This window comes from Rhipicephalus sanguineus, chromosome 2 (assembly GCF_013339695.2).
Source record: "Rhipicephalus sanguineus isolate Rsan-2018 chromosome 2, BIME_Rsan_1.4, whole genome shotgun sequence".
Lineage (NCBI taxonomy): Eukaryota > Metazoa > Arthropoda > Arachnida > Ixodida > Ixodidae > Rhipicephalus > Rhipicephalus sanguineus.
In genome coordinates, this window is record NC_051177.1 from 131168781 (window position 1) to 131192146 (window position 23366).

A 23366-nucleotide genomic window follows, 5' to 3' on the forward strand; every position below is an offset into this window, starting at 1 on the left:
GAGTGACTACCTTTCACGCAAGAAGCCGGTTCAGGGGTCTCCAACGCGGTGACAGCGTGAAGCGGCTGCTCGGTTTTCTGCAAAGAGACAGCGACTGTAGGCTATCTTGTGCTTTCAGTTCGTCGAAAATGATTATATTGACAGTAAAGAACACAGTTCATTTCGAAAGTACTTACAGAAATGCCCTGGAGGGCTTCCGCGAGGTCTTTTGTAGAGCGCCGACAGCAAAACCTATGGGGAGCGCGCCGGCGGCATCCTGCCTAGCACGCAATCGAGGCGCGTCCGATAGAGGGCGACTCCGTAACTCCTCGAGGCCAATAGGAGACGACGTTGCACGCTGCAGAAGCAATCGCCATTCACATCGATAGGAGTATCTTTGTTACTTCGAGGGAAGTTGTTGAGAAAGTGAGTGAATTAACTTTATTTCATAGACCAGGCTGTTTATATATGCCCGGAGGTGGGCGGCTCTCTAAAGAATAACGAAATAAAACGGACCGCGCCGCCAGAGAAAGCACAGCACAAATACACGAAGAAAGCGTTGTCGTTTGACACATACGCACGGCCGCCTGTATTTGCGCAAGCAGAGATCGTTTGCTCTTCCAAAAGTCAACGACAGCAGACACTCAGAAAGAACAGCTGCTTAGCATTGGTGCGCACATGTGTCATGCATTTACTGTGTAAAACACCACTTTGTATGTAGGTCAAAAGGTGTATTTTCTTGCGGAGCCTTTTACCCTCTGACTGGAATCAGTTCTTATCGAATGTTTCCTTGAATGGCCGACGCTGGCGACCGCTGAGGGACGCGGAGTTATAGAAGTCAATTTCGACGTGTGAAAAAGAACGAAAAATAAAATTGAAAATTGTAAAAGCACTGACGCTCCTGGTTTCCCTGTATTCGTTCGCCATCCATGCCAATTACTCACACACACAAAAAGAGCTCATTCGTATTCTAGACATGATACTTTTAGATTTCGTCCACTAAAGAGGTTCATTTATGTAAACGTCCTGATAGAAACTAAACTTTTCATAATATACACATATAGGAAGTTACGGGACCTCCAACTTTACAGAAATTGCTCATATATACCTCCTCCATTAAACTTATTTTTAGATGCCTAAAGATTATTCTTAACTCAATGGGGGCGTGACTCAAGACTGATGTTGACCACCTGTATTTCCTAACGTGCACGTTCATCTCAAATACACGATAATATTTACATTTGTCTCATCGAAATGCGACCGCCACGTCAGGCATTGAACCCGCGACCTCGAGCTAAGTTGCGTAAAAACCAGAGGAGGAACACACCGCGTTAGTCTAACTATATAACGGGCGAATGAATGCTTTAATGCGACCCGCGCAGCAAATCAGTGGAGAGTGTCAGTGGCCGACTGTATGTTCTTTCAACACTCACTGCTTGTCCGAGAACACATGACCTGACCTAAACACGAGAAAAAAAGAAACCTTTCTAGGCTATCGTCAACAAAGGCTGGCAGGAGAATCCTTGACGAGGTTGGCATGGCTTCTAGGATCATGGAGGAACGGCGGACAACACTGAGTAGGGAAACGAGGGCGACCTACATGGTGGGGCCCTTCCCGCGAAACGTACATCCGCAGTATAACGAGGGTAGACGTAAAGCCCGTGCACGAGCCATCTTGAGGAGAGTTAAAGATGACATGGACTCCGCCGTCTTTGTCGATGCAGCGCAGTACGGGAACAGGAGAATGTTCGCGTTGTCGGTTATAGACGGGCGGGGGGAGCTTCGCTCCTCCGCCTCAGTAAGGGCGGCCACCCCGGGTATAGCGGAGCAAATTGCGGTAGCGTTGGCCTTGTCTGACAAAGAGCGTTCCCACATTTACACCGACTCGAGGGAGGCAATCAGAGCTTTCGAATCGGGCAACCTCTGTCGAGAGGCGGCCTCCATTCTAGAGAAGAGGGCTTGTCCGGGCTCTCATTTTATCACTTGGTTTCCTGCACACATGGGGAAGAACGTTCTCGAGGGCTTCCCAAACCTCAACGAGCTGGCCCACGATCGTGCGCGAGAACTCACGCGCCGCGGCGGTCTGGAGGCTCCGGAGGGGCAGGAAGAGACTCAGCAGAATGATCCACTTCTGACATTTAATGAGGTAACAAAGCATTACCAACTTGGCAGGAGAGTCTATCCTCTTCCTCACCCGAAGCTCAGCAGAGCTCAGTCAGCTACTCTGAGAATGTTGCAGACGGGGTCTTTCCCGTCGCGGGGCACTCTCAGTAAGATGTACTCGGACGTTGACCCCGGTTGCCCCGACTGCAGTGAAACCTTTTGCTCCATGGCTCACATGCTCTGGCGATGTCCCGCGTTGCCTCAAACCCTTCTCTCCAGCGAAGCCGAATGGGAGGAGGCCATCAGAAGCACGGCACTCCGACAGCAAGCCCAGGCTATCCAGAGGGCCCAGGAAAGGGCGGAGCGTCACGGCGTTCTGTCCTCTACGTGGGCGCGGCCAGCAGCTACAACGGCCTCCCGTTAGGGGGTCGTAACTCCTCAGGATCCAATAAAGTTCGTTGTCTGTCTGTCTGTCTGTTTCTAGCACAACGCGACTGTTGCAACGTGCCCGACAATGTAGGAGGCAACAACGACGCCAGTTGCGACGGTAGCACGGGGACGGTAGAATTAGCGCGTGTCACGTGGCGCCAGCTGCAGCGTAACGACGAGCATGCAGTCTCCTGGATCGGAAGTTCATGGTATATAAAAAAAATACTGGAGATGAACGACAGGCCTCAAGTAGCTCAGCAGCGCAACGCTGTAGGTGCACTGTGTTACCGCGGCGGCTGTCTTTGATTCAGAGTACAGGGTAGTGGATAGCAACATAATGGGCTTCTGAGGTACAACGATTCGCTGCATATATAGATGCAGCGCAATGTCCCTGTCCGTTTTGTGCTCTTGTGTCATTCGTTTCCGTTCATCTATATATGCAGCGCATCGTTACACGTCAAAATGCCATACCGACTATAGCCCCAGTGGAAGTACTTTCAAGCACAATGGGCGCACGTAAGGAACACGCAGCTCTTTTGCAGATGCGTAAACGTGAGTATTTTGACGACAGCTTACGGAACCTGACGGTTTTCGCCGTTGCTTCAAGCGAATCAGTGACAATTAACATGAGAGGGAGCTCCAAGCCAATGACAGTTATATTTTCGCAACTAAGGAATATTATGGCTGCCGGGAAAGGAGCCGTATTTTGACTTTCCGCGTGCGCATTCGTCTGGTTCTGGTATTTTGCGAACACCTACAGTATTTGCAACAATCATCGTGATAAAAGAAGGACTTGGAAATGGAGCAGGATAGAATGACTTAAGAATCAAAGCGCTGAAAGTATAAGGTAACGCACTTGGTTCGCAAATTAATGAGATGTCATGGTGGTGCTACCGCGACAATATTCAAGACGACGTCCATTGATTCGTGGTGTTGAGTGCCAAAATGCGCAACCAAGGATACAAAAGGCTCAATGAATAAAACTCCATATTAATACTGATCACCAATGAGTTCTTTAACGTGCGCATTTCCGTGTCCATGTCGACAAACGTTTGCGCATTTCGCCCATCGTGTGCAGCCGGAAATAAAACCCACGACCTCACGCTCATTGCCATAGTCAAATCCACAGCCAACGCGATGGCCACGGAACCATCTGGGCAGGTAAACATGACCGTTCAAGTAGCGCGAGTGTTGACTCTAGTTGCTTCACGAATTTCCGTAATAACTCTTCGCCATAGCCAATGTCAGAGCCAACGCCATAGCCACTTCTCGGGGCGTGAGCATTACTGTTCGCATGTGCGCAAGTGTTGACTCACGTAGCCTATACTTCACAAACTTTCGCAAGAACTCATCGCTGCAGTCACTGAACCATGCATCTCGACAGGTAAGCGCAACTCTTCAAGTGTACGCAAGGGCTTACATGAGTTACATCACAAGTTTTTGCAGGAAGTTGATGAGAAGGCCATGGGAATACAAATACGAGCGCTCTCGCTTTCACAGCATGTAGCTGTGGCACTGGGTAACTTCTGGCTGTGTTGGTGCATATTCCAATTGAGGTGTACGCCCAGTATCGGCAACGAGCTTGTCGGAAGTCACGAAGGCAGAAAAAGACAGGAAGTCCGCATCATATATGCACGCATGTTGGCACGTATGCACGTGTCGCGTACGAAACCCCCCCCAAAAAAAAGGAAAAGAAAAAAGAACCATCGGGAAACGCTGAGACGCTCCCGAAGAGGCCACGCGATCAGCGCCTTCCGACGACGCCACGTGTGTGTGTGACAGCCCGGGCAACAAACACCGTGGCGAACGTCAGTGACTGGTGATGAGCCTCGCGAGAGACGAGGAATGAAAATCAATAAACTAAAGAGGAAAACCCGCGCCGGCTTATAGCTCGCCCGCCTCAGTCGCGAGTCCCTCCTCATGGGTCATGCATGAGATCCCCGCTTATATATGCACCATCCGTCGATGTTCGCTAAGGCTCAGTTGCTTTTTTTTTACAAACACTCCGTTTAGCCACCGGATGCTTGTGGGGTGCCCTTGATTTATGACCACCAGGCTCTCGTCTCGTTAGAACAGTTTCTCTCGGATAATTTGAATAAACACTTTTGGCAAGCTACGTATTTGAGCACGTGGCGCCAAGAAGACGTTCGCAACAGGAAGTAACCTTATTTCTTCCCCATTTTTATGTCCAAGAAAGACGGTATGGCGAGGCAGGGTGCAAATGTTACATATAGGGAGTCACGGGTTGTTTTTTTTTTTCTGTGTTTTACGACCGTCCTAAAGGGAAGCGGAGGTGGTTTTAGAATTCGGTAAAACGTCGTGGTTAACGAGCACCGGGACATTATTGTCGTCGATGTCGTAATTTTTTCCGCGGTTGTTGCAACAGGAGCTTTAAAATACGCGAAAGAAAACTTTATCTTGCTCCGCCTACGCAAGCGTGTCTAAAGTGTGGGCGTGGGAACGAACTACGCCATCTTCGGTATCTTTGGCTTGGCCGAGATGCACTCCGACGGAATGTTCCCGCCGCTCACTGATGCGAACCAACTACGAGAGCGCTGTTCAAGTTCCGGAGCCTCAAGTATAGAGACGGCGCAGGTTATGCAGCTGGATTACAAATACTGCCATAACGACAAACAGCCGAGCGCAACGCGAACAAGCGTATATCCAACCCTGGCCTCCGTGACGAGAACCGTCGGCGCACCTTTGCCGGAGCTAATCGCGGAGGTCATGCTTTAACAGTGCTGCTTTTGCAGATGACGCGTTATACCGAAGATGACGTCACAGCATTCGCTCAGCATCTCAAGGAGGCCTGCGGCCTCAGCCGCTGTTTTTTGTCAAGAAAATTCTATTAGCATTCAGTTTTGAGAACTCTCACATTAGTTTTCGAATTCAGCAGGGATCAAACTGTGATTACCCACTCCAAAGACATTAAAAAAAGTGTTTCAGCTTGCCTTTAATGTAAGAGGAACATTTGGTCAGCCACTGAATGGTATGACAGACAAAAATCTAAGGAAAGAAAATGAACTTGCGCATCTTCCCGCGCACTGCAAGGTCTGCAAATGGGAACCACGATTTTATGAGGTGGCGATCCTAGGTAAAAGCAAATATCAGACAGCCCGTGAGTTACTAGAAGCCTTTTATATCAGTGAGTTAGGTGATGAATGTATAAGTGACACGTCCATACAGCTGCGGTCTTCTGAGATTAGATTGTTTGAGAGGTGGGTAGGTTAGGCAGTGTTGGCTATTCTGCGCACGTGTGTGTCACATGTATATATCGCTATGTTTCATGCCTGAAATAAATCAGTTGGAAGTGCCGCCCTTTTGTCGTCCTGTTCGCGTCTCTCTTATGTGTGTGTGTTTTTACTAGCGGCAGTATGTCATACAGCAAGCAATACAAACTAGGCCAAGAAGAAGTTCTCCTCAAGTACTGAATGGTATGCCCACCATACCATCTAAGCTTGTAAACTTATTTCGTTGGTTTATATATCCATGGCCTGATCAGTTCGGGAAAAGAAACGTCCGGTGAGTCCATTTGAAGCAGCTAGCGTACGCGAAGCCACGAACGCAAGCTGGATAGAAAAAAGCGGCGCCCGTGAAGTGGGCGTTTGTTAAGTAGCCTAAATAATTAAAATTTGTTCCAACGGTCAGAATAAAACTGTGGGCCGCTAATGTCGAATCCCGATGCTCCGAACATCACGCCTCAGGCTCATCACACATAACAGGACACTTTAAAGGATAAGCCTCTTGCAAGCTAGCGCATTGGGGCGCTGAACGAGTTTCCACAAGGGTGGCGGTTTTTTTTTTGTAGGCTTCGTATCGCGCACACGCAATCAACATACGAGGCCTGCATCACCCGGCGGCGACGTTGATAACCCTTGTAAACTTGAGTTGTCTCGAACTCGCCGGTTCTCCATCCTCCTACGTCATGCCAACGTATTCCTCTCGCGTTTAACACTTGATCGACAGTGGCTTTTTTCCCGCGCGTGTTTCCAAACGGCTAAACAAATACATTCACACCTTCTCCGTAAAAATGCTATATAAGGGGCACGTGGAATTGCATCCATCACCATCCATACTGAGTTGAAACATTGTCTAACGAAACGCGATTTTACGAATTTCCCGATCTAACGAAGAAAAGTACACTCCTCGGCAGGTATATCCATAGGGTCCAATGTTGCCATCAACTCGAAATAACGAAGCTGTCATGGCACTAAACCATATTTAACGAAAGTTTTCCGGAAATAAATGAGTAAAAATGCGGCGTTCTTTTTAAAAAAATAGTTTGATATAGACGGGTTTTTCTTCGGGCGTGCGCTCTAGCTGTCGCACAACAACATCTAGCACATCATGTGGCGCTGTCCTAAAAACCCTCTTCCTCCTTTCCTGGCACGCCTAATTTGTAGTGAGGAGCAGTGGGAGGCTGCCTTGTGCAGCTTGATGCCCTGGAGTGCGCTGAGAGGGTAGAGGAGGCCTACTTGAAGTAGGTCCTCCCCCCACTCTCTGTCCCATTGTCCCCTTCCCGTTAACCAGGGAAAAATAAAGTTGTGCATTCATCCATTCTCGGGGCGAGCGCGTGAGCGGGGAACGCGGTGTAACAGCCAGGTGAGGCAGGCGCGCGTCCCAGAGCTATTTTTGGTTTGGATTAGCGTGATGCTATGAGCGAGGCCAACGCTTTTGCGACGCTTGGGCTAAGATCGCCACCTCGCGGTGGGTGAGGGCATTTACAAAACCGAGCTTTTATTGAAAACGCGCCGAATAGGACGGACGTGTAACGCGTTGCAGTTGTTAATCGCGGAGGCCAAAGTAATGACGAATTACTTTACTTTACCGCTCCCAGAGGGCAACACCACCCCGCCGATCAGGATAGTGGTAGATATAAAAGGCGCGCTTGTAAAGCCTGCAGAGTCTGTGACCGGCAATAAAGAAAAAAAAAAAAGACCGTGGCGCAGTGGGTAGCGGGCCCGGCATCTGTTTTCCGGATCGAGCGGTCGTGGGTTCGATGCCCGTTGACGGAACTTTTTTTCTTTGTCATCTGATCGTGCAAATTTTTTCGACGTCATTTCCGTGACGGAAATACGTCGCTAATGTCTTGGTGGACCCCAGCATAAAACACTTTCAGTGCCAGTGGAGCCCGGTCTTTTTTTTTTTCCTGTGCTTGTTTAATGAGCCCTACAATGATAGTATCGGCGAACGTGCCTGAGAACAAGCTGCACTGATCAACGTCATATCACGCAAATGTCAAAATTTAAACTCAATTATGTAGTGTGGTTAAACGTTCTAAGCTTGGGCACATGAGTACGACGGCAGTCGCAGTTGAAGATTCTGGGAGTCCGTTTAACCGATGAAAGCATGGTACCCAAGAGCGTTCTTGCATTAATCACCACTACAATGCGGTCGCGCTGCCGGGAATCTAATCCGCTGTCTTGCTTTCAACAAGACAGTACCATAAGGACCAGATTCCGCAACCGCGGGTTACCTTGTTTTATTATTACTGTTAAAAGAAAAAAACCCGGATCTTTGCTGCCTATTGCTCTGTGAGGTATTGAGCAGCTCTCACTCGTTCCGCACTTCTCCTGTATAGCCGAATGAAATCTGTTCAAGGTAAAAAAAAAAAAAAAAGCTTATTATCGACCTCTCCGTTGCAGCTGCAGGTACAGCCGTAGTTATTAAGGAGACAATCGTTGGCGACTCACTGGCGTGATAAATTTATTGCTGATGCTGAAACGCAGCAATCACTCCTCGTTATGACTCATTTCTTTTGTTTCTCGCGTTAGACGTGCACTTAATGCCCGAAGGTCATGTGTCGGCGTCTTGCAGTCGGCTGCAGCCTCGAGTGTTCGGGAAATAACTCTCTATCCGTTTCCTTGTGTGATTTGGTCTGTCAGTGCCGCTCCGTCTCAATTACCTAGAAGCACGAGGTCGCATAGAACATCTAATAAAGGGAAGTGCTTGGAGAGTTGGTGTACGTGATCAACTGAGATGATAAACTCTAACGAAATAAACGCATGCACGTTGTTGATACGATGAGTAAACAACAGATGAATGCTGGCTTTGTCCATTGTATACTCCTTGTACCTTCTATACATGCATATTTCGAAGGATTTTGCATTAATGATTATAACCATATCTGGGGTTTTACTTGCTATAACCACTATATGATTATGAGCAAGGTCATAGCGGAGTGCCCCGGAAGTTTCTACCACCTGGGGTTCTGTAACGTGCACCTATATCTAACTATACGGGTCTCTAGTCTTTCGACTCCATTGAAATGCGACCGCCGCGGCCAGAACTGAACCCTCACTTTCGAGTCAGCTACTGAGCACCGCAACCCCCCTATCCCCGCGGCTGCTTAGTATTCCTATTAGAGTGATGTGTTTGTTGCGCACGCTTTCTGCAATGTAGAGGCTTGGGCCAGTTAGCATCTTTCGCAGTGATGATTTGCACAGAGCCCGGTGTGATCAAGAAAAAAAAGTGAAGTACAAAAGTGCCCCGCTGAGCTGTGTATTTCCCGATCACATCGGATCGAGAAGTTAGCAGGCACACTATTTGTGCTAAGTTCGGTTGCATCTCAGCCTTCAGTGACGTCACCATTCTGAAGCGCGATCATCAGGCCGCGCACGGAAAACTTACGAAGCGCGCTTAGTCTGTAGAAGGAGCGAATATTGCGAGGCGGTGCCGTCGGTAGAATTGCTATAGGTCGAGAAATATGAAAGCCCGCATCGTAGATATGCAAGGGTCGCCTAATACGTTGATCAGACGTATTCACCTGTCCCTTCCAGTTTTAACGCGGAAGAGTTTGTTGTCTAGGTCGGCTAAAGCGCGCACACAGCTGGCGGCAGCAAAAGCCATGTCCGGAAAACACGTGACCTCTCCCACCGAACTTTCAACTGCGCGAACTGCCGCAGCCACTCCCTGCAGCTGCGGCGTAGGAGAGGGGAATCCCCGCTGCAGTCGTCGCAGCACCCCTCCGTATCAACAACCTAGCCAAAAGAAACGCTTTTCTGTTCTCAGTCAGTAGAACATACTGAGGGAACCTCTGCAACTTTTTTTTAGCCTCGTGTCCCATATATAAACTCCTTCTTGCAGTAAATATTAAGTTGGCATTCGCCGTTGTGTACTCGTCTTTTCCTGCTTTATCCAGCCACACGCGTTTTTTTTTTTTTGACATTTGAGATATGCACCAATATGCACCTTTCAGCGCTTGTCCACTTAAAAGTGTGTTATTCCCGCAGTTCTACGTTCCTTTTGTAAGGGATAACAATAAGACACGAGTTATGTCACAAAAAATATTTTAGAAAGACAGGGTCCCTTACGCATTCGCCTTAGATGACTCCAAGGGGAAGACCATCCGGCGTGGCTATTTAACCATACACTTTATATCGACGTACAGCTTTCACTAACTAGCGATCGCTAATGAATGGTCACCATTAGTAACGAGATTCTACTAACTTACTGAATGCGTGTCTAATTTGTTTTAGTTATTGTCATATAACTAAGTTTCACTATTAACTTTGACAAATTAACTCACAATTCACTTAATTTGCTTCTCTTATCGTGATACATATGCGCAGTCACGTTTTCACTACCATTTGTATGGTTTTTCGTAAGTCGAGTCAGGTGAACGCCGCTTTTTTAATGCTCTCCAACCGGCCGGCGCGGAAGCTTTCCGTGACGTCTACTGCGCCAGGCGATCGTCCTTTTTATTTTCTTCTCTATCGCCTCGGTTTCGCGGTTTCGCAAATACAACGACAGAGGCACGCGAACGCAGGTGTTTCCATTTTTTTAAATCACTGGAACGCCGCAAATCAAAGTGCCATCGCACATTGAGGCGGGCTGGTGAACATGTGATAGTTAAGAACAACAGAGAGCTGTGCTATTTGGTCGGTATTCATGCTTACACACAGAACGTGCAAACATGGACACAATAATATTTGGGGCCTTACGTGCCAAAGGCATGATGCGATTATCAGGCACGCCGTAGTGGAGGGCTCCGGGAATTTCGACCATCTGGTATTCTTTAACGTGCACTGACATCGCACAGTGCACAGGCCTCTGGCATTTCGACTCCATCGAAATGCGACCGCCGCAGCCGGGATAACACGGACACGGCGTCGTTGTTTGCACGCCCTGTATCTTTAACATGGACATGTGAGTTTAGGCTGAGTCATGCGAACGCCGCTTTTTTTGTTTGTTTTTAGTTACGTGAACGCTGCAAAGACGAAGTGACCGCGCCGCTCACGCGCCTATTGCTGCAGGAAGCGTGCACATTTTTTTTTTTGTGATTAATGTGCTTTTTTGTATACGTGCCCGCCAGCTATTTGCCACGTAATCCGCCTCATGAGGCATGCAAGGCTTTCGCCTTAAACAACAACTGATTCCCAATTTACAATTGTTGTTCTTATGACTTGTTCGACATCTTGACGAATTGCCACGCAATGGCCCTTTAGTAGCATATAGTGAATATACGCTACTAAAGTTTCTGCACGCCAACATCCATTTCTCCGTCTCTGAAGCAAACGAAAAAAACAAAGTCAAACGCTGGTGTATTTATATTTAGAATAAACGTTGAAGCTTCCTGAGGTGACAACGAAAATATGCCGGGGCCCCCCATACATGCACCGTCTCTTGTAAAGTCCCTATCTTGGATGATAACATACTACAAATCAATACAATCGATGGTCTAGGTATTCAACAAGCGCACACGTAAAAGGTCGGCACATTCGTATGGAACCACCCACTTGCCCAGAAACGTTACATAGGCAATAAATGTTTTTACTACTACTACACTTATCATTTCTGCACCAATTACACGTGTCTGTAGACTGGCATGCGAGCAATCCCTTGGCGCATGAGGCTGGTTTATAGCCTACTTATCCTAGCAAGCGGCGAACGCAGGAGGCACTACAGCGATGAGAGCGAATCAACGGCATTATCAGTGTGCCCCTTCAGAAACGGCAGTAATCAATGAGAACTTTCCTTGCTATCGTATTCGAATACACATCGGTTTATTACATTGCGAAGACCTATACGAAGGCGCTGAACGGAGGGATGATGCGGGGCAAGCCCGAAGGTATAGATACTTTTGGAAATATCTCGAGCCAGAGCTATTGCGCAGTGCGCGGGGTTCTATAGAGCACGATCACTTCCTGGTATTCGTAATAGCTCCGTGTGCAGAATTGAGCCGAACGTTTTACCCTTTATCAGCTACACGACGCTCCTCTTCAGACAAGTAGCGTACTGATGTCACGCGAAGTACACGTGTGGTGTCTCCTGAGGCGCGCTCATGTGATTTAAAAAAAATCTAGCAGCTGCTAGAGCTGAGTGTCCGAAGTTTTTTAAGGATGAGCGCATGGGTGCAGGAAGTGAATCAGGATAACTGCCAGTGGTAACGCAAGAACAGCGAGGGCCCGTTGTGCAAGTTTTGACGTCATAGGGGTATACGCACTATTGATCGTATATACTTGAGCAGCTCCTAGATCTTGGCCGCTGTAAAGCAGTACAGCGCATGCGAGTCTTCAGGCTCATTCGTTTGGTCGTGAAATGTGTCCGGTACTACATCGTTAGCAGCTATTGCTGTATACATACACCGGCTTACCAACGATGCTTTACCAAAGCATCGAATGATCTGGGTGCGGTCCTCACACTTCAGTTAAGGACTCCGAATAACGCACCTTATATTTTCCTTCGTTCATTAACTGTTGGCTTCGTGAGGCTACAATAGACGATCCGGCCTTTCACCGTTGAGAAGCATTGGAAAATCGCCATAATGGAGCTCCTAACATAAGAGCAAACACTGAACTTGCGCTGCTCTATCGCTATGTCTCTGCGAGAAAGGATTGGACGCTTCACTCTCATTTAAAGAGCATTAAAGATGAAGCCCTAGCAAATAAATTTAATGAATATTTTCTATCATTGGCTGAAAGCATTCATGATCCAGATGCGTTGTTGTACTTACCCAGCCCCCGAACACATTCTCTGTATGTATATGAAACTGACGATAATGAAATTCTAACCGTGTTCAAAAAATTCAGGCGAAGCAAAATGGGCTAAAGATTGCACCAATCCTCCATGTCATCGACCTGATCACACTTTGCCTCACTCACATTTACAACATGGCATTAACGACTGGCATTTTTCCTCAACAGATGAAAGTTGCAAGGGTAACTGTGGTACACAAAGGTGGTGAAAGAGATAATTTAGGCAATTATAGACCTATATCAATTCTTCCCTGGTTTTCTAAAGGTTTAGAAAAAATAATCCTCCTCAGAATGAGTAATGTCTTTGACAAGCATTCCGTAATAACGTCGTCACAACATGGGTTCAGATCAGGCTGTTCGACTGAAACTGCTCTTCTTAAACAAAAAGAAATAATTTTAAACAGTATTGAGGCTAGAAAACTAACAAAGGGAGTATTCTCAGACTTCTCAAAAGCATTCGACAGAATAAATCATGCAACCCTATTAGATAAATTAAATTGTTATGACATACGCGGAATTGTTTTAGAATTAATTAGAAGTTACATTACAGATAGGAAGCAATGCGTATCAATAAATAGACATTATTCTTCGTTTAAACCTATTAGGCAGGGTGTGCCTCAGGGCAGCACACTGGGCCCACTTTTATTTGTCATATATATAAATGATATTGTGAATGTCCATGATTCCATTAACTACATTATTTACGCAGACGATACTAGTTTCTTAATTTCAGGAACCAAGGATGACGAACTTATACATTTGGCAAATGAAGTACTAAGAAAAATCTATAGTTGGTCGGTAAAAAACTCGCTCCAGCTAAATTGCTCTAAGACAAAAGCAGTGCTTTTTAGAACGAAACATACGCCTTGTGATATTACGAAGACTCTTACGCTAAATGACTAAAAAGTAGAACTCTCTGCGTCAGTTAAAAGATTGGGTGTTATTTTTTATGAACTGATGACTTGGGACCACCATACCGATTACTTAAAATCTAAGCTTTGCAAAGCCTTAGGCATGTTGCGCAGGTGCCAGAGACTGCTACCAATACAACAGAAACTGATGATATATAATGCACTATTTGCTTCACATCTGCGTTATTGTCACCTCGTTTGGTCAAACAGCACAAAACAATCACTAGGTCATCTAGTCATACTGCAAAAGCAAGCCTTACGGGCTATTGCTGATGTACCCTACAATGACCATACGCGTGATCTGTTTATAAAGTTCAAAATTATCCGAGTTGTCCATCTATATGAGTATCAGCTTATGTGTTCTTTTAAACGTGAAACGACTAAGGGTACTACCCATATTAGGAACATCGCAAACTTGTTAACCAACCAATCATCTCGCTTAAACCGACACACTGAACATTGGGCAGTTTTGCGACCACGCACAAACTATGGTTTTCGAACCCTTTCCTACTGTCTTCCCTCCACTCTAAATAAATATAAACTATGCGATGAAAACATACGTTATGTTCCTAAAAACGCATTGCTTCAACTAATATTATGAATATCAACCTTGCTTTTGTGTTTCTTGAAAATATGTGTTTCTTGCTGATGCTTATCACTTTGCTTTGTGTATTTTTATTTTAATATTGCAACAAGTGGGAATATTTGTCATGTTGCTGCTGTTATTTTATGGGGAGGTGGGACCAGTCAAGCTGCCCATATGCAGCTTATATCCCACCATCCTTGCTGTGTATACATGTTTTGTAACTATGTGGCAACAAACTTCAACTTCAACTTACTCGCTTGGGCGCAAGGGACAAGTTTATTTTTGCGGGGTGCGCGCGCACTGCATTGTGTGCACAATCTTTGTCAAAATGGCGCCACATGCGTTATCTTCGCAGGATAATTGATATACGGTGCACGATCGCCGGGTGCAAGTGACCGTGCGCGAAGCCGCGCTGTTGACCAAATATCAGACCAACGATATTTGCGGCCGCATCAGCGCCGCTTAATTCGTCCCGGAGATGACTTGCTAGGCGTCATGTCGATGTTGCTCTACAGGCAGGGTTAGCTAGTATTTTCGTCTGAGGATCTGTTTTCCGACTTGAGCCTATCAGTGCATTCTCGTCCAGAAATGGGCGCACAATGAGCGACAACTGCTTGACAACTCTCCGCCCACTTCGTGAAACTCGCTGCACCGTGGACGAGTGCCATGGCTGACCTCAGGCTGTCACAGCCCAAGTGCATGGAATGTAATACGAATTTGGTTTTAGAGAGAGAGAGAGATCATAAGGCAAAGGTTGGAGGTTAGCCAGACTGAGCCCGATCGGCTACCTTGCACAGGGGAAGGCGAAATAATGTATGATATCGCAGGATGTGGACTGGGGGCATCGCGTGGCATGGCAAGAACTTTATCATTGTCCAGAGAAACTACGGCCCTATGGCAAAGCCCCCAGGCTAGTCGGTGGCTCCGCCCACGTAGGCACCGGTAGGCCAGAGGCTTTTCCCGATGGCGTGAGCTCTCCGGACGGCCAGGAGTTGACCTTGGAGGACTTCCCTGGCGCCGACTCCAGTCCTCCTCACTGTTGAGATCCGAGGCCCTTTGGTTGGGACACAGTCAGAACATATGATCAAATAGGCACGGAGAAGTTACCACTTTCTGCAGACAACAGACACAGAGAAGCTTTTCAGAGTCTGAAGTATCGCAAGGAACTGCGATAATCTAAAGGCCTGAGGCTGTCGTGCTAACATAGGCCAGCTTTCCAACTGGTGTAAAGCACTTGATCGAGAGATGTAACTTTCGACGAGTGTAAATGGCACGTTGTTCTTTACTTCATGACACCCATACCTTGGCTAAATTTGCGATAAAGGAGTGTTCTACGACTGTTCAAAGCAAGATGAAACGAGGCTGTACATACTGGGCGGGTAGCCGCCTGGCCTTTTTAAGACGGCCATTTATAGTGCAGCGGATATAACTCAGACACCGGAACATCTTTGTATCCGACGACAGGCCAGTCAACACAAAACTACTCCACGAATTGAATCGAACAGCGGCATTCGCCAAATGCGTTTCCAATTGGAATTACGCATGTATGGCACGTTGCAGTATTCGCTTCAATACAGAAAAGCGCGGACAAGCGTCAAAACCACCTGATTGATAAAGAAACGTTCGCCGCATGCATTTTCGGAGAAAAATTGCGGCTGCATAAGCTGCATTTGCCTGGAAACGGCAACTGCAGCATGCGTAGCATAGAGTGACGTAACTACAATTTCATATCTAAAAAAGGGCCCGCAAGGAAGCGATTTCATTTGGGTTGTGACAACGTTTTGGAATACAACCTAAGTTTAGGACTCCCGAAGACATCGCATTGTTAAATCATTTAAGGTCACGTGCCATTGGTCTCTCGGATTACGTGATACCATGATGATAGTGAAGCGAAAAAAAAGGACAAGGACGAAAGATGAAGGGAGGAGACGTGAGAAGCGCCGACGTTTTTTTTTTTCTCGAAAGTTTGCCTAACGGCATGCACATTTTAATTAGTAAGTGTAGCGCCGACTCGAAACCACGTTTTATTCAGACGCACACTTACAAACACTATGAAAAACCCTGTAATATCACTGTTTATCAAACCAAACGCGTAAAACAGGCATATATGAGTTGTGTATGGTAGCGCAGCTGCGCGTCTGGGGCGCTTTAACCCATATATGCCCAGTGTCCTACATATAGGACGCTTCTTTGATGCACTGTAACATCGCAATTTCTTTAGCTGATGACTATAGCGCCACCTACAGCACATCAAGCAGGCCTCATTCTCAACGTGTGCAAGCCTAGACATTGCTTGCTTTTCATGCTGCCACGTGCCGACCGCTTTTTCCGGGCAATCGCGTGTTTTGTGTGAAAGACGTCATGGAGAGGAAGGAAGTGCAATGTCGGTGTGCACGTGAAACTGTTTGAAGGCTTACCACACCCCGCACACTAGCACCCCTAATGCCCAGTGACCTATAAGTATAAGATGGCTTGAAAAACAGTGTTGCGGTTACCTGGCAGTAAATAAAGAACTGTGCTTTCTCTTGATGTAGGAGCACACTTCTTGTGAAAAAAAAAATATTTGTTTGTCATTTTTCTGAGTTTGGGCATATATGGGTTAACAAACAACAAGACGTGAGATGACAGGGCTAGAATAGTATATTATACGTTTACTTCTGAATAAAAACGTGGTTAAGGTGGGCGCTTGCGGCGTCTCTTCTTTCGTTCTGTCCTTGTACTTTCTTGCGCTTCACTGTCGCCATGGAACTGTACCAACCTTCCCAACATTCTGCACTTGCCAGGTGATACCGCGGCATTGCTGGCCAATCGCTTTCACAGCGTGGATGGATCGGAGACCAATTTCTGAATATCGCCCACTCAGATGACGCGTGCGCCTGGTAATTGGCTGTTGGGACGCATGTACTACAAGCGCCTCACCTCCGAGATGTTTTAATGCGCCGCGTGCTATATTAACTCTATGCCGCGTTCAGCCTCGCACAGCAGCACCTAATTAGCATTGCAGCCGATGAGTAGTAGTCACGCGATACGTCACCTCCAGCAAGCGGTCATGGCAACCTTTATTTTTTTTTTTTTCATTGAGTTCAGTTTCACTCTGAAAAACCTCTACACCTCAGAGCTTTCTGTGACGCATTTACCTCGTTTTTCAAAGGAACGTTTTGCATGCAGGCTGTCTTGGCAGCTTTTACGAGGCCAAATATTTCGTCACAGTTACCTATAAGCGACCCGCGCCGGATTGCCGAACGATCCTTTTGTGCTTCTATAAGTGGACTTCCGCGTGGCTAAGCTCGTCCGACTGGCGTGGTATCGGCGAGCGCGCCAATGAAGAACAGGAAAGTAACTGTCGCTAGCTATAAAAACATAAAAGAGAGGCCTACCGCTCGCACAGCCTGCAGGCATGGCGAGTGAAGGAAAAACGCGTATCTTCATTCTCTGCAGGTTCCGTCGATGCCGCCGAAGTCGCGCTCGCATGAGAAGGCAAGGTAACGGCTTACTCGCGGTAAGCGTTCCTCTCACCATCTCTCAGCGCGCTTCCACTTAAAAGAAGGAAATACAGCATCGATTGGAGGTCGATAAACGAAAGTCGTAGATCTGCGAAAAGAGCAACAAAGTCGCCTGGAATGTAACTCAATCCAATTCTTCGTGCACGCACCAGAAAAAGATGGAAAGAGGCCCATTCCCAGGATTTGGAGACATCTGTGCGGGACGCCATCTCTCGGCGACAGTAATGGCGTCCTGCCGTAACTGAATGGGAAATAGGCGAAAAGATCATTTCTGGCGAAAAAAAAAAGCTAGTCACCAAAAACGACTCCCGGTTATATGCAGTCAGAGACCCACTGGACGTTTAGGTAAAAATTACGGGGTCTCACTACTAAGCGTGTGCCTTCCCAGGACAGTGGAACACCGCCCCATTAGAAACACATGGGAACACATGAGAAGCACATTTAATGTTTAAATATAAACATTAAACACTCTGGGAAGCCACACGGTTTGTAGTGCGACACTGTAATTTACTACAAACGTTGATATAAGCCTCTGCTGCGTAGAACCGGGAGTCGTTTTTGGTAAACTAGCTTTTTTCGTCAGATATAATTTTTTTCGCCTACTTACCATTTAGTTAGGGCAGGGCCCCGCTGTCTCCGACGAGAGATGGCGCTACGTGCGCATGTCCCAAATCCTGATCGATCGTGACACACTACGATGCTCTCCTGAGGCCATGATTAGGGAGGCATTCGAATGACCACCCGTCCCGGAAGAGCTCTGATATGTGCGATGCTTTAGCATCCCGATCATATTTCTTTGCTGCAAGCTCTCGGTTCATTTATTTAGCCTGCCTCATTGCTCGAGGTGTGCGAAACATGGTATATATGGCTTTCTTCAAATGTGCTGCCGGGCTTGCTTCGAGCACCTTATAGGCTCTGTACCTCCAAATGTGTTTCTTGTACTTACCATTGTTCTATTGGTTAAAAAAAAAGAAAAAAAGAAAGAACTCTGGTGAAACTGAGAATTTTATTCGGCCGTGCAGTCTTTGTTAGCAGCGCACGCACATACATAGAGTGACAGAAAAAAGATGGTTGATCCCTCTGTCATAGGAATCGGAATAACACGAAAGTAAAGCGTGCCCTTACAGATGTAACTGAATGTTTACTGTAGATCGATATGAGAGTTTCTACAATGTGTATTGATGTCTGGCAGCTATCGCACCGTTTAACGTGGATGCACCCAGTTGGATGATTGGTGGTACATCTCCATCCCGACGACTAACGTCCACGTGAAATGATTAAACAAACCCTTCTGGTAGCTGTAGTAGTTAACGGTGAAAGCGTAATTAGAGAACGAGGTGTGATAGCCAGAAGAGCTTCGCATATTGGACGCAGAACTTGGTCGCCATCCCGCGGCATGTTAAAATGTGATTGAACACCACGGCTGGACTATAGGGAAACTCAAAGCGCGTCGTGCCGTCCTGGTAGCCCGTCCGCGATTTTTCTCGGGGTGAGGGCGTGAGCGAGGAACGCGGTGTTACAGCCATGTGAGGCAGGCGCACGTTGCAGAGGTATTTTTGGTTTGGATTAGCGCGTTGCTATGAGCGAGGCCGCCGCTTTTACGACGCTTGGGCTAACATCGTCACCTCGCGGTGTGTTAAGGCATTGACAAAATTGAACTTCTATTGAAAACGCACCGAATGGGACAGATGTGTAACGCGTTGCAGGTGCTAATTACGTAGGCCAGGGTAATGACGAATTACTTTACTTTACCGCTCCCTGAGGGCAACACCACCCCGCCGACCGGGAGAGTGGTAGATATAAAAGGCGCGTTTGTAAACTTTCTAGAGTATGTGACCGTGGCGCAGTGGATAGCGTGCCCGGCATCTGTTGTTGCGGACCGAGCGGTCGTGAATTCGATGCCCATTGACGGAACATTTTTTCTTTGCCATCTTATTGTGTAAATTGTTTAGACGTCATTTCCGTGACGGAAATACATCACTGAAGTCTTGGTGGACCCGGCATAAAACACATTCGTGTTAAAAAGAGAGGCTCGCAATAATTACTTAATAAGCATGCTTAATACTAATTACTTAATAATAATTACTTAATAAGCGTCCAGCATGCAGCTCCTGATGTGTATGACGCAAAAAATACGGCATATCTCACGCCTTGTGGGAATCGGTTTCATGCGAAGCAATCAGCGGGCAGTTTGCCCATGCTGCATTTTTTTTTTTACTTTGAGGCAAGCGTTACGAGGTGGATCGACGTGTTTTTGTAAGCGAGTGGTTGTCTGCACATCGCAATGAAATATTCAGTCTTTCGAATTATCCTACTCATGGCAATTCAAACCGTACAAAGGGCTGTACATATCTAGTACGGTGTCGAGTATAAGAAATGCACGGCGAGAGTTAAAACGGCAATTCAAATCTGTCGTTAAGGTACGTCCTGTAATGTGACTTGCTTCGATGATTTATGTCAATGGGAGACCGGGAAACCCGATAACTTGTGTTCCGCGTGACGTGTCACGGGATACTAAACGCACGTGTGCGGTCCCCGGTGAACCACTCGTTCGCTAAACGTTTGTTACATACCGGAGATAAGTTAAGCAGTACAAGTCACTACTAGGAGTAGATCTATTGGTTAGTCGATGAAATTTTCTTATTTTAGAACAACTATGTAAAATTTAAGAAACACGGACAAACAATCAATGATACACACAACACAGGCACTGAACTTCAACTGGTGAAGTTCAGCGCATGTGTTGTGTGTACCATTGTTTGCTTGTCCGTGTTTATTAAATTTTGCGCTGCTGTTTTAAATATCATGTACAACAACTAGCTGCCAGTACCACCTAAGAAACGTTCTTGATTGATGCGACCAAAGAAGCAAGAGAAAAAAAAAGATGCAAAAGCAGTTGGTTTTTGCGATAATGCAGAATTAGAAACTTCGCTATAAAGGCGATTCTTACACTCGTGCTGTTCTTTAATTTCACCAGCGTGAGTGAGAGTTTATAGTTTCCCTTAGCGTGCTCCCACATGGACGTAGAGCTTTCCCGCTCGCTGTCTTTTCCTTTTTCTCTTTTTTTTCCCCATGTAGCAAACCGTATCACCATACGTTTAATCTCTTCTTTCTTTCTTTGTCTGAGGAAGAGCTTTCCTATGCAGAGAAGACTAAAACATTCGTCGTGTTTCTTATTATAGCTGCAGAGACTTCCTCGAAAGATTTCCTTCCGGTTGCGGTGGAATTCTTCCGCAGCCATGTGTCCTCCTCATCTAAGAGTTTGCGACTTCATAAGTGTGGCTATCAGTTAAGGAAATATTGATGCGGTATTCCTGGCACTTCCTTTCCTTTAGCTAAAGGAATGTTCCGCATATCTGTAGGTAAAATTTCGCAGAGGTTCCCGAGGCACCTTCTTATGAGGTAAGAACACGAAAGTGTTTCTATTCACTAGCTTGTTACAAATGGGTGCTGCGAAGTGGTGTTGCCTAGTTGTGTTATAAAGGATGAGGCACTGCAAGAAGCCGGATTGCGTTTATTTACATTAGTTGGTACAGTCAATGTGGCATTGGCCACACGTTGCCCGCCCTCTTGTATTTCATGGTTGCGGTAGTACATACCATAAGTCCCGGGTATACCGAAGTAGTACGTATTACCACTACAGCTGCTACCACACTGCCTCCACAGAAGTTGAAGGCCAACTGATACGGAGGACAGGGGCGTGATCGCTTCGCGTCGGGGCTTCCCCTTCAACCGCGGGGATTCCCCTCTCCTACTCCGCGGCTGCAAGTGGTTACTGCGGCAGTTGTTGGCGCCGGCGTCAGTTCCGGTGGGAGAGGACACGTGCCTTCAGGACACGGGATTTGCGGACGCCCGCTGGATGCGCGCTTTCGAAAACCTAGCCCAAGTAAAAATGCTGGGAAGAGCACTAAATATCTTAGGTTCACTGCCCTTGCTATATACAGCTTCGGTTTCGATTTTCACGCTATTATTCTCCCGTGGCATCACGTGCGAGCAGAACACGTTGACGTTTTGACCTCTCTCTCCGACTCTTTCGGTTGTCTCGTGTGCCCTTCATAGGGTTTTACAAAGAGTTAGGAGCGCAACAAGTGACAGAGTAGCTGAAGTGAGTGCGCCGGAACGTCGGATGGGCTCTTCCCCGTGAATGGTTTCTGCATCATGACGTCAAGAAGCAGAAGCGGTTTCTTAGCAAACCGTAACTCTTGACGGTCTGTTGACGGTCTAAATAAAGTATGATTTGCACAGAAACCGTTGCACAGAAGCCTTGCCATATTTTCTCGTCTAGGATATCTATGTCTCGGACCTCGTATAGAAAAAAAAAAACATGGAATAGCCGTAAATATGTAAATAATTATTTAAATATGCTTTATATTAGCGCGAAACCTAAACTTCTATAGACTCGTGCCTTTCCTCCGGCTCTCATTATGATATTGCGAAATATTGACGTAATCTTAAATCGTTTATCATCAGCATATAAAATATATAAAGTGTTGTAAGGAGCACATTAAGTGTCCCCCCGACAGTACTTCAGAATTTTCTGCAGCATGCCAACTCAACCTCAACTGACGAGGAAACTTGGTGTTTGAATGTTGCGCTGACGCTCAGTACTTGTTTATTAAGAATGACCCGCGTCATGCTTGAAGAGGTGAGAGCTTTTTGATATAAACTATATTGTATGGATCTCATAAAATTGTATATTTTACAAGTTCTGTTTTGATATTAGATTTGTCCTCAAGATGGTTACCCCTCTGGTAGGTACATTTCAAAGTTCAATTATTGAAGGGCACACTACATCCCTCCCCCTCCGCGTTGCTGTAAAAAAGAAGAACAGGGATTATGATGAGCGCACTGCATTACTCCTTTTCATTAAAGTGATGCCACGTTAATTTGTATTCAGCATCTAACACTTTTTTAGTTTGCGAGCTAACCTCTCCTTTTTTTTTTAGTTAAAGTGCGCATAGTACGCTATTCTCAGTATTATTTGCGTATCGCAGCGTCAAAAAGAACGACCAAAGGGCTGTAACTTTTAATGCTGTGTTGTATGCCCATTTGCATCACTATAACGAACACTCGCAAAAAAAAAAATCTCACAGGAATTCACAAATAAGAATATTTATCAAAGTGCTAGCAAGGAACAATGGTCCAGATATGCTTTACTGGAGCACACGAATATCTTGCACGTTATGTCGGACTTTTCACACATATCTTCGCAATATTTCGACGGTCTAAATGAAGTATGATTTGCATAGAAACCGTTGGTGATGCTATACTTCTTTGAAAATGCTGGGAAACTTATCCCAATCGTCGGAGTGTCATCCAAATGTGTGGATTTAACGCGAAATCCACGGTCGGAGCGAAGTTTCCTCCTTAAGTGGTATCGAACTCTGATCATCAAATGACGTCAATATAACGGCAGTGCCTAGTTTGAGAAAAAAAAGGAAAAAAAACGAAGACCAGCGCACGCCGGTGTCATGGCCATAATGAAGTCTTTTTCCCGGAGTAATTCTTGCTAGCCACCGCTGAGATTGATATAGCAAAAGCACAGTAAGTTTTTGTTTCCTTTTTATGTTTATGTGACAGGAAAACTCATTGAATTTTTACCGCTTGTTTGTATCCAGCTTTAGGCGACTAGCGAACTTTAACTCGACCTGACACATGGAAAGCCTAACACGTGGCGTTCGGGTCTTTTTAATTTTTTATACGGTAGGTTGCCCTGAACATAATGTAGTTTGCAACGCAAGCGCAAAAGACGCCTCGCCCGTAACGAAAAGAGCACGTTGCGCGCGGACTGTTTTGGTCTTCATACTTTGGACGGCGCTGCGACATGTCGGAAACAATGTATCTGATTAAACTATGCTAACTAGATAAATGAGACTTG